We start from the raw sequence: 10,009 nt of genomic DNA, 5'->3' as shown, positions 1-10,009 counted from the left end.
ACCACCACAACCACCACCCACACTACAAACCACACCCACCACCACCACCACCACCACCACCCACACTACCAACCACACCACAACCACACTCCACACTACAACCACACAACCACACTACCACCACCACCACCACAACCAGACTACCACCACCACCACCCACACTACCAACCACCACCACAACCACTACCACCACCCACACCACCACCCACACTACCAACCACACCCACCACCACCACCACCACCACCCACACTACCAACCACACCACCACAACCACACTACCACCACCACCACCACAACCAGACTACCACCACCACCACCCACACTACCAACCACCACCACCCACACCACCACCCACACTACCAACCACACCCACACTACCAACCACACCACAACCACACTACCACCACCACCACAACCACCACCCACACTACCAACCACACCACAACCACACTACAACCACACAACCACACTACCACCACCACCACCACAACCAGACTACCACCACCACCACCCACACTACCAACCAAACCACCACCACCCACACTACCAACCACCACCACAACCACCACCACCACCCACACCACCACCCACACTAGCAACCACACCCACCACCACCACCACCACCACCCACACTACCAACCACACCACAACCACACCACCACCACCACCCACACTACCAACCACCACCACCCACACCACCACCCACACTACCAACCACACCCACACTACCAACCACACCACAACCACACTACCACCACCACCACCACCACAACCACCACCACCACCACGCACATTACCAACCACACCACCACACCCACCACTACCACCACCCACACTACCAACCACACCACCACCACCACCACCACAACCACCACCACCACCACCCACACTACCAACCACACTACTGCTTCTGCCCACACTACTGTAGTGTCAATACTCACGCTGTTAGCTGCAGTATTAATTTAATTTGTAGTATTTATACAGTGCTTGCAGTACATGTATAATTTGCTGTATTTTTGCAATTTGTCGTAGTATTGGTGTAGCACTATACTATTACAGCAGCTCCTGTTCATATTACCACAAATACTTCAAACAGTATTGATAACAATGTTAGCCTGTATTTGCAGTATTTGCAGTACTATGATGAGCCCCTCCCCTCCTCACTGTGTATAAATATGAGTGTGTGCAGGAGGAGCTGCTTTAGTTCAACAGTTAAACTCTGACACAGCAGCATGCTGCCACCGTGAGTACTACTACTAATACTACTACTCGGAATAATAATGAGAGTATTGATACTATCACTTATTTATCAATATAACTAGAACTGCTATATTATTATTGCATTAATTATTTGATGGATGTAAAGTCTTTAAACTGAGGATCATAATATACAATACTCTGTACTGCAGTAAAGTAAGAATAATGTATTATAATGTATAATATTAACCTGTCTGACTAGTAATATCATGATAGTGTACGTTCTGATTAGACTCAGATTTTGCTGACAGTTCTGATTGACAGGTTGTCTGTCCAATCAGTGTGCAGATGAGTATTTATGGTTTTGTAGAATTGATTCATGTGAGTACTCACTAAAACCTGATCAGTTTTGTTTCTGATCAATACTTATTATTTTTGTCTGTCGGCTGTAAAGTTATTGATTAGAATTCATTTCCATTGACGGCTATTCTGATATTTAGCGTTTTATTGTTGATCAGTGTAGATTTCTGTCACAACAGAAACCTGTTGATAGTGTCGATGGTCGTCTTCTTGGCAACAGCTGTCTCTACGGCTCCTGTGGAGGGTAAAAATACATTAACACAAAATAAACATCACTTCGTTCTTCATTTCTTATTATTTCCATTAGATCTGATCAGATTTCTTTTACATGTTAAATTCAGAGAAGGAGCAAGAGGAGGTGGATGTGGAGACCACAGAAGAGGAGGATGGGGAGATGTCCGAGGAGGAGGGTATGCCTGTGGGTGCGGGTGAGAGAGAGAGAGAGAGAGAGAGAGAGAGAGAGAGAGAGAGAGAGAGAGAGAGAAACATGTTTTATTTAGAAAAGGTTCTGATCTCAGTGATGAGGAGAAACTGTTGACATGTGATGAGCTGTGTCTTGGTCCTGGTTCTGGATCAGTTTCTCTCGCTCTGTTCTGAATCCTGTCGTCTTGATCGTAACGTTCACGTCACGTTTGGTGAGAATCCGTCTCAGTGACGACAGCAGCAGCTTCCACAGATCCACAGACTTTACTTCATTTATTCAAATTCACTTTATTAGGAAACAGTTATTTAAACTGTGAAATTATTTTCAGCAAAAATAAATATTAACAGCTGTAAACAATAATCCAACATAAACACACACCTGAGCTCGACACATACTTAAAGCAACACAATGTTACTCTTGCTGATCAACAGCGCCCCCTACAGCCACGTTCACCAGTGAAACGCAACTGGACACTTGATATTACCCATGATCCTCTGCTTCCTGACCCTGAAGAGCTGCAGCTGTAACAAATCCAACAAACGGTTCAGAATTCTTCGTGTTTCACAGTTTCCTGCTGAATGTTGGAGATAAACTCTGGTGGTTAATAACTTCAGAGTGTTTCTAACTGATCTCAGTTCAGCTTCACTCTTCAGCTGCAGCTGGTTGTGTCTGTGACTCTCAGTCAGTTGTTCTCTCAGGAGATGGAACCCACTCAGCAGAGTCACCGAGAACAGACGCTCAGGGAGAGAAGGAGGAAACTCATGTTCACACTCACACATCAGACTCACTTTAATCAAGTGTTGATTTTTCAGGAAAATAATCGTGAACTAAAATAAATTCTTCTAAATTAAACGTGTTGTTAAAAACATTTTAATTAGAGAATTAAATGTTGGATATTTTTTCTTTCCAGATGATGATGACTCCAAGAGTCAGGATAAGATTGAGGGTGAGAGGATAAAATAACTTTACACCAAACAAACAATGTCATTATTATTAATATCTTATCATGGTATGAATACCCGGCAGCCATTCTTCAGTTAAAAAACTCCTTTCAGACTTTTGATGTTAATGACACTAGCTCACCATCAATCTGTTTTCCATCAGCTCAGTTTCCTTCAGCTGATGGAAACAGAAGAATCATTCATCCTGTCCCCCCCCCCCCCCTCTCCCTCCTCACAGGAATTCCTGGCGTGCAGCAGACCACCCTGGCGACTGCGTCCGGAGGCTCAGGTGAGTCGACCCCGATCAGGTGTTTCCTCCTGAACACTTTGCTTGTTCCTGTTTGGTCTCAGGTTTAATCCAGATTTAGTGTCTGGTTTTCAGACCAGGATTAGCGTGACCCTGTCTGATCCACATCAAGCTGCAGGTATTCAGTTACTGCAGCCGGCCAGGATCAGATCACTGTGTCACAGTCTCTAACATGTAGGAGGAAATCTGCTGCAAAATAAAAATAAACAACAGATAATTCACTTTAAAACAAAAGTAACAAATCTGTTTTAAATTGAAAAGTAGAAAGTTCAGATATGTGATGAAATGTAGGAAGTAAAAGTAAAAATAATCTACTTAAGTACAGTAACAGAGTATTTCTACTGAGTTACTTCCCACCTCTGGTTACACTGGTTCTTATTTTCATACCTTATTTGTTTCTTGAGAACTAAAGGAAGTTCTTGTGTTTTCCCAGGTTCCCCAGGTTCTGCAGGTTCCCCAGGTTCTGCAGGTTCCCCAGGTTCTGCAGGTTCTCCAGGTTCTGCAGCAGCAGCATTAGGACTCTCTGGTGCCTCTACTGGTCAAAGTCAAACTGCAGGTAAAGATACATTTATTTGAATACGAGCTTCGTTTAGTAACAGGACTTTAACGTAACATAAAGTATCGTGACAAAAAGTAACGTGACATAAAGTACGGTATTATTGCACCAGGTGACATCAGGTGATAACAGAAACCTTTGTGTCTGCAGGTTCTGAAGCAGTCGACTCGGAGTCTAATGGTAAATATCTGTAAAATAATGATAAAAAGTTGATAAAAGAATACATAAAAAATTCCGGCGACAAATTCAAAGTAAAAACTTTCCAGCAGAAATCGATTGAGCTGATTATTGATTATTGTGATGGATTCAGGTAACGGACAGAAGCTGCTGAATGGAGGAGGGGGCGGGGCTGCTGGCCAGACAGGTGAGCTAAAGGGGGCGGAGCTACAGACGGAAACATGAGATGCTGGGTACTGAAAAAATTCTGTCTCTCTCTCTACCTGTCTCTCTCTCTCTCTCTCTACCTGTCTCTCTGTCTCTCTGTCTCTCTCTCTCTCTACCTGTCTCTCTCTCTCTCTCTACCTGTCTCTCTGTCTCTCTCTCTTTCTCTCTCTCTCTCTACCTGTCTCTGTCTCTCTCTCTCTCTCTACCTGTCTCTCTCTCTCTCTCTCTACCTGTCTCTGTCTCTGTCTCTCTCTCTACCTGTCTCTCTGTCTCTCTCTCTCTCTACCTGTCTCTCCCTCAGGTGTGCTGGGTTCAGTCGGGGGAGACTTTTCTCACCTGGATTATACAGGTGAGTGTCCAGGTGAGGTCTGTCTGCCACCTTCAGGTCTTGATCAGCTAGGATTATTGGTTGAGGCTGGTTCCCTCAGATGAGGCTTGATATGACACGTTTGTCAGGTGATTGATTGAACCTCCTTGGGGGAGAACCTGACAGATGTTGAACCTCCTCAGAGGAACCGGGATCACACCTGTTCACACCTTCAGACCTTGATCAGGACGACGACCTGGACGTGTGAGAACGTGTTTCACTTCCTGCTGAAGACACAGACTCATCTCTTACTCTGGTTCTATGGAGACTGGAGGACCTCAAAGGAAATCCCAGAGACATGGTTCCTAAACACTTGTAGTCTAGATGGATCCATGTCAGAGTTTAGAGTTCACTGAACCAGGACCAGAATCCACCTCAGTTCTCCTGAGTCAGAAAATCAGAACAAACAGAGCAAACGGCGTCATGACATCATCTTTAGTCGTCTGGTTCTTTACTGCGTCGAATTCTGTGTAAAAAAAAAAGGTTTTCTCATCTTCTTCTTCTTCTTCTTCTTCTTCTTCTTCTTCTTCTTCTTCTTCTTCTTCTTCTTCTTCTTCTTCTTCTTCTTCTTCAGGGATCATCGACCCGTCCAGCCACGACTTCCTGCTCGGCTTGATGGGTAAGTTACCTTTAGTTGACTTAATGGTTCCAGTGAAGCAGATTCATTTAGTCCAGATGTTCGGACTAACTGATGACAGCTGTGCATCCCAGGAATCAGAGACTTGTGTAAACGTTTCAGTTTGAAACTCTGGTTTGTGTTCGAGTCTGAACAGAAACTGAGACTTTAGTAAACGATGACGCAGACGTTTTCTTCCTGATTGGTTCTCATCAGTCACATGACTCGACTAGCAGCAGTGAACACAAAGCGTCCTTAACACTTCCTGTCAGTTACACTTCCTGTCAGTAACACTTCCCATAGATATATATATAAAGGCTAGAGGTCTCGTCTGCGTTGCCAGCCAACAGAGTCGAACTCCCGCACATGGCGGCCATCTTGCCACAGGCGGCTCGCCCACCCATAACATTGTGTTGTTAGTGGTACATGTACTTTTTAAATAAAATAAAATAAAATAATTCTTGATGTATATTTGTAAAGGGAAATCATGTACCTATTTAGAACATTATTCAATTTTTTAGAAAATAACATAATTATTAATAAGTATGCAGTGTCATAACTACATCTCTGACGTTTAGAAATAAACAAACCGCTTAAAAATTGGTTTAATTGAGCAAGTTATGGTTATTTAAAAAGTACGTACCAGTCCAATACAATGTTATGGGTGGGCAAGCCGCCTGTGGCAAGATGGCCGCCATGTGCGGACGTGCGACTAGCCTTTATATATATATCTACGACACTTCCTGTCAGTGACACTTCCTGTCAGTAGCACTTCCTGTCAGTAACACTTCCTGTCAGTGACACTTCCTGTCAGTGACACTTCCTGTCAGTGACACTTCCTGTCAGTAGCACTTCCTGTCAGTAACCCCTCCTGTCAGTGACACTTCCTAACAGTAACACTTCCTGTCAGTAACACTTCCTGTCAGTAACACTTCCTGTCAGTAGCACCTCCTGTCCCTTACACTTCCTGTCAGTATCACTTCCTGTCAGTAACACTTCCTGTCAGTAACACCTCCTGTCCCTTACACTTCCTGTTAGTATCAATTCCTGTCAGTAACACTTCCTGTCAGTAACACTTCCTGTCAGTGACACTTCCTGTCAGTAGCACTTCCTGTCAGTAACCCCTCCTGTCAGTGACACTTCCTAACAGTAACACTTCCTGTCAGTAGCACTTCCTGTCAGTAACACTTCCTGTCAGTAACACCTCCTGTCCCTTACACTTCCTGTCAGTATCACTTCCTGTCAGTAACACTTCCTGTCAGTAACACTTCCTGTCAGTGACACTTCCTGTCAGTAGCACTTCCTGTCAGTAGCACTTCCTGTCAGTATCACTTCCTGTCAGTAACACTTCCTGTCAGTGACACTTCCTAACAGTAACACTTCCTGTCAGTAGCACTTCCTGTCAGTAACACTTCCTGTCAGTAACACCTCCTGTCCCTTACACTTCCTGTCAGTATCACTTCCTGTCAGTAACACCTCCTGTCCCTTACACTTCCTGTCAGTAGCACTTCCTGTCAGTAACACCTCCTGTCCCTTACACTTCCTGTCAGTAGCACTTCCTGTCAGTAACCCCTCCTGTCAGTAACACTTCCTGTCAGTAACACTTCCTGTCAGTGACACTTCCTGTCAGTAGCACTTCCTGTCAGTAGCACTTCCTGTCAGTAACCCCTCCTGTCAGTGACACTTCCTAACAGTAACACTTCCTGTCAGTAGCACTTCCTGTCAGTAACACTTCCTGTCAGCAACACTTCCTGTTAGTATCAATTCCTGTCAGTAACACTTCCTGTCAGTAACACTTCCTGTCAGTAGCACCTCCTGTTCCTTACACTTCCTGTCAGTATCACTTCCTGTCAGTAACACTTCCTGTCAGTAACACTTCCTGTCCCTTACACTTCCTGTTAGTATCAATTCCTGTCAGTAACACTTCCTGTCAGTAACACTTCCTGTCAGTAACACTTCCTGTCAGTAGCACTTCCTGTCAGTTACACTTCCTGTCAGTAACACTTCCTGTCAGTAGCACTTCCTGTCAGTAGCACTTCCTGTCAGTAACCCCTCCTGTCAGTGACACTTCCTAACAGTAACACTTCCTGTCAGTAGCACTTCCTGTCAGTAACACTTCCTGTCAGTAACACCTCCTGTCCCTTACACTTCCTGTCAGTATCACTTCCTGTCAGTAACACTTACTGTCAGTAACACTTCCTGTCAGTAACACCTCCTGTCCCTTACACTTCCTGTTAGTATCAATTCCTGTCAGTAACACTTCCTGTCAGTAACACTTCCTGTCAGTAACACCTCCTGTCCCTTACACTTCCTGTCAGTAACACTTCCTGTCAGTAGCACTTCCTGTCAGTAACACTTCCTGTCAGTAACACCTCCTGTCCCTTACACTTCCTGTCAGTAACACTTCCTGTCAGTAGCACTTCCTGTCAGTAACACTTGCTGTCAGTATCACTTCCTGTCACTACTCCTCCCTCAGAGGAGTTTCGGTTACTAAGCAACCAATTGCAGAGGAGACTATCTACTTCCTGTTTACGTCACATGACCAGTGTACGTGAAGAAACTAAATTAATATTGTATTTGATCTTGGTTCTTATGTTTAAAAACAAACCGCCACATCCAGTAAAGGACAGAAGCACAACTCAAGGAAACTTCCTGATTGCTGCTCCTCTTTTCAGCCTCTGTCTCAAACTCTTGGTTTAAGCTCCTGTTCCTTTAAGACCCCCCCCCCCCGATAAAGTCTGCTCTGATTGGTTGGCTGATCGAAGGCTTGACAACTCTGCGTTTGTTTGCATCAGGTGCGACAGCGGCTCCGGATCCGAACAGCGGCTCTGGTCTGGATTCATCTACAGGTATGGAACCCGCCCCCTACACGTGTCAGGTGATCAGGGATCAACCAATGATTGTTTCAATTTCAACATAGAACAAGTTGTTGTTTCTGTGACTCACCTGTTCTGGTGTCGTCCTGTTGATGATCGTGTTCATCAAGCTCATGTCGGTATCGACCAATCAGGATTAGACCCCTCTTCTCTGAGCTCCGGACCTGACCAATCCCTGTTTAGCTCTGCCTCAGGCTCCTCCCACTCAACTGCCCAGGAAGGTTGGTATAAGAAAGACTTTTACTTTGATAACCCACTCAGGTTTTCTTCTGACACACCTGGTGTTTTTTCTTCGTCAGCCGGCGCTGCCTCATCATCTTCATCACCCAGTGAAGATTACAAAGAACACACTGGTAAACTCACATGTCCGCCGCAGCCTCCTGGTGGCTGGTCTCTTTACTGCACCTCAGTGTTTTATTAACTGAGGCTCATCGGCTTCCATGTGTTTCAGGAAACGGTCGACAGACTCAACTGACAGATGCAAACGGAGGCAAACTTTCATTTCTTCTTCTCACCTCCTGATCAGTGACTGTATACAGTATATTTATATATGAATATATAAATGAAGATGATCAATGTGTCTTGTCTCTGCAGTGACCCACAGACCAGCTCCCCTCAGCGACCTCCGGACTGATCCCACAGGTCAGATCATCACCTGGAGATAAACTGCAGTTAATTGATGAACTCCTGGTTTGTTCAGGTGAATAATTAATGAGCTCATTATCATTCACCTGATGATGTCAGCAGGTGGAGCAGAGTCCGTGACGGGTCACATTGATCTGACAGGTGAGAGGAACTGACCAATGAATCACTGATCAACAGCTTTGTTCACTGACATCATCGTGACTCTCTCCTCTGATTGGCTCTGACCCCAGGTCTCGGACTGGGACATGATGTCACAGGTAAGACTTGATGCCACATGTCCACACCCAGCATTAAGGGATTATTTTACCTGTGAGGTGTCACTTCCTGTCATAATCCATATCGATATGTCACAGTTCTGTCCCCCCCCCCCCGGTCTGTTTACCTGTCTCACACACAATTTTCACTTTCAGGCTTTTACTCCCCCACAGACCTGGTTACTGCAGCAACCGACTACCCAGCCTTAGGTGAGCCCCCCCACATGGCCACCAGTGGTACTGCAGACAGGTTGGAGGTCAAAGTTCGGGCATGTTAAACATGTTGTTGTGTGTTTGTAGTTTCAGTAGATCCAACAGGAAGTCCTTCTGAATCCAGTAAGTCACTCTTACTGCCACAGAGGAAGAAGAGATCACGTCCAGTCAGTTTGTTCCTCTACTGTAGAGATGTGTGTTTCATTTGTATGTGTTTGTTTCAGGTCATCCAGCTGTGACAGATCACACACAGGTGGCTGGTAAGTTTTACAGATGTTCAGTTTTACATGAAAAATAAGTCCACAGACTAGCTTTAATCCAGCTGATGACCAGTCTACAGACCGGCCATAAACCAGTCTACACACCAGCTGTAAATAAGTCTACAGACTAGCTGTAAACCAGTTGATGACCAGTCTACAGACTGGCTGTAAACCTGCAGTAAACCAGCCAGTGACTGGCCATGACCAGGCTGTACACAAGTCTACAGGCTGGTTGTAAACCAGTCTGATCTCCAGTTAGCAGTCTGGGATCCAGGTTTCCATGAGGGGTGTTGGCGAGTCTCATTCAGGATCTGGGTGGACTTGTCCTGTTGCTTTTTATCTGACCTGAGATCAGGTGCTGAAGGTGCGTTATTTCTCTTTTCTTGGTTCTGCTTGTTCTCTGCAGGTTCAGTCACTGAACAGTACAACCCATCTGGTCAGGGTCCTGAAGGTTTGTAACACACACACACACACAGACACACAAACACAGACCTATGATCCTCTTACTGAATCTCTAAACCGGACCTCTTTCCAGACAGGTTTATTATGTAAAGACGGACTCTACTATCGGAACTTCCTCTTTTCAAATCATCTGTCTTCTCCAGACA

This window comes from Platichthys flesus, chromosome 17, assembly GCF_949316205.1.
Source record: "Platichthys flesus chromosome 17, fPlaFle2.1, whole genome shotgun sequence".
Taxonomy (NCBI): domain Eukaryota; kingdom Metazoa; phylum Chordata; class Actinopteri; order Pleuronectiformes; family Pleuronectidae; genus Platichthys; species Platichthys flesus.
This window is presented reverse-complemented; position numbering follows the sequence as displayed.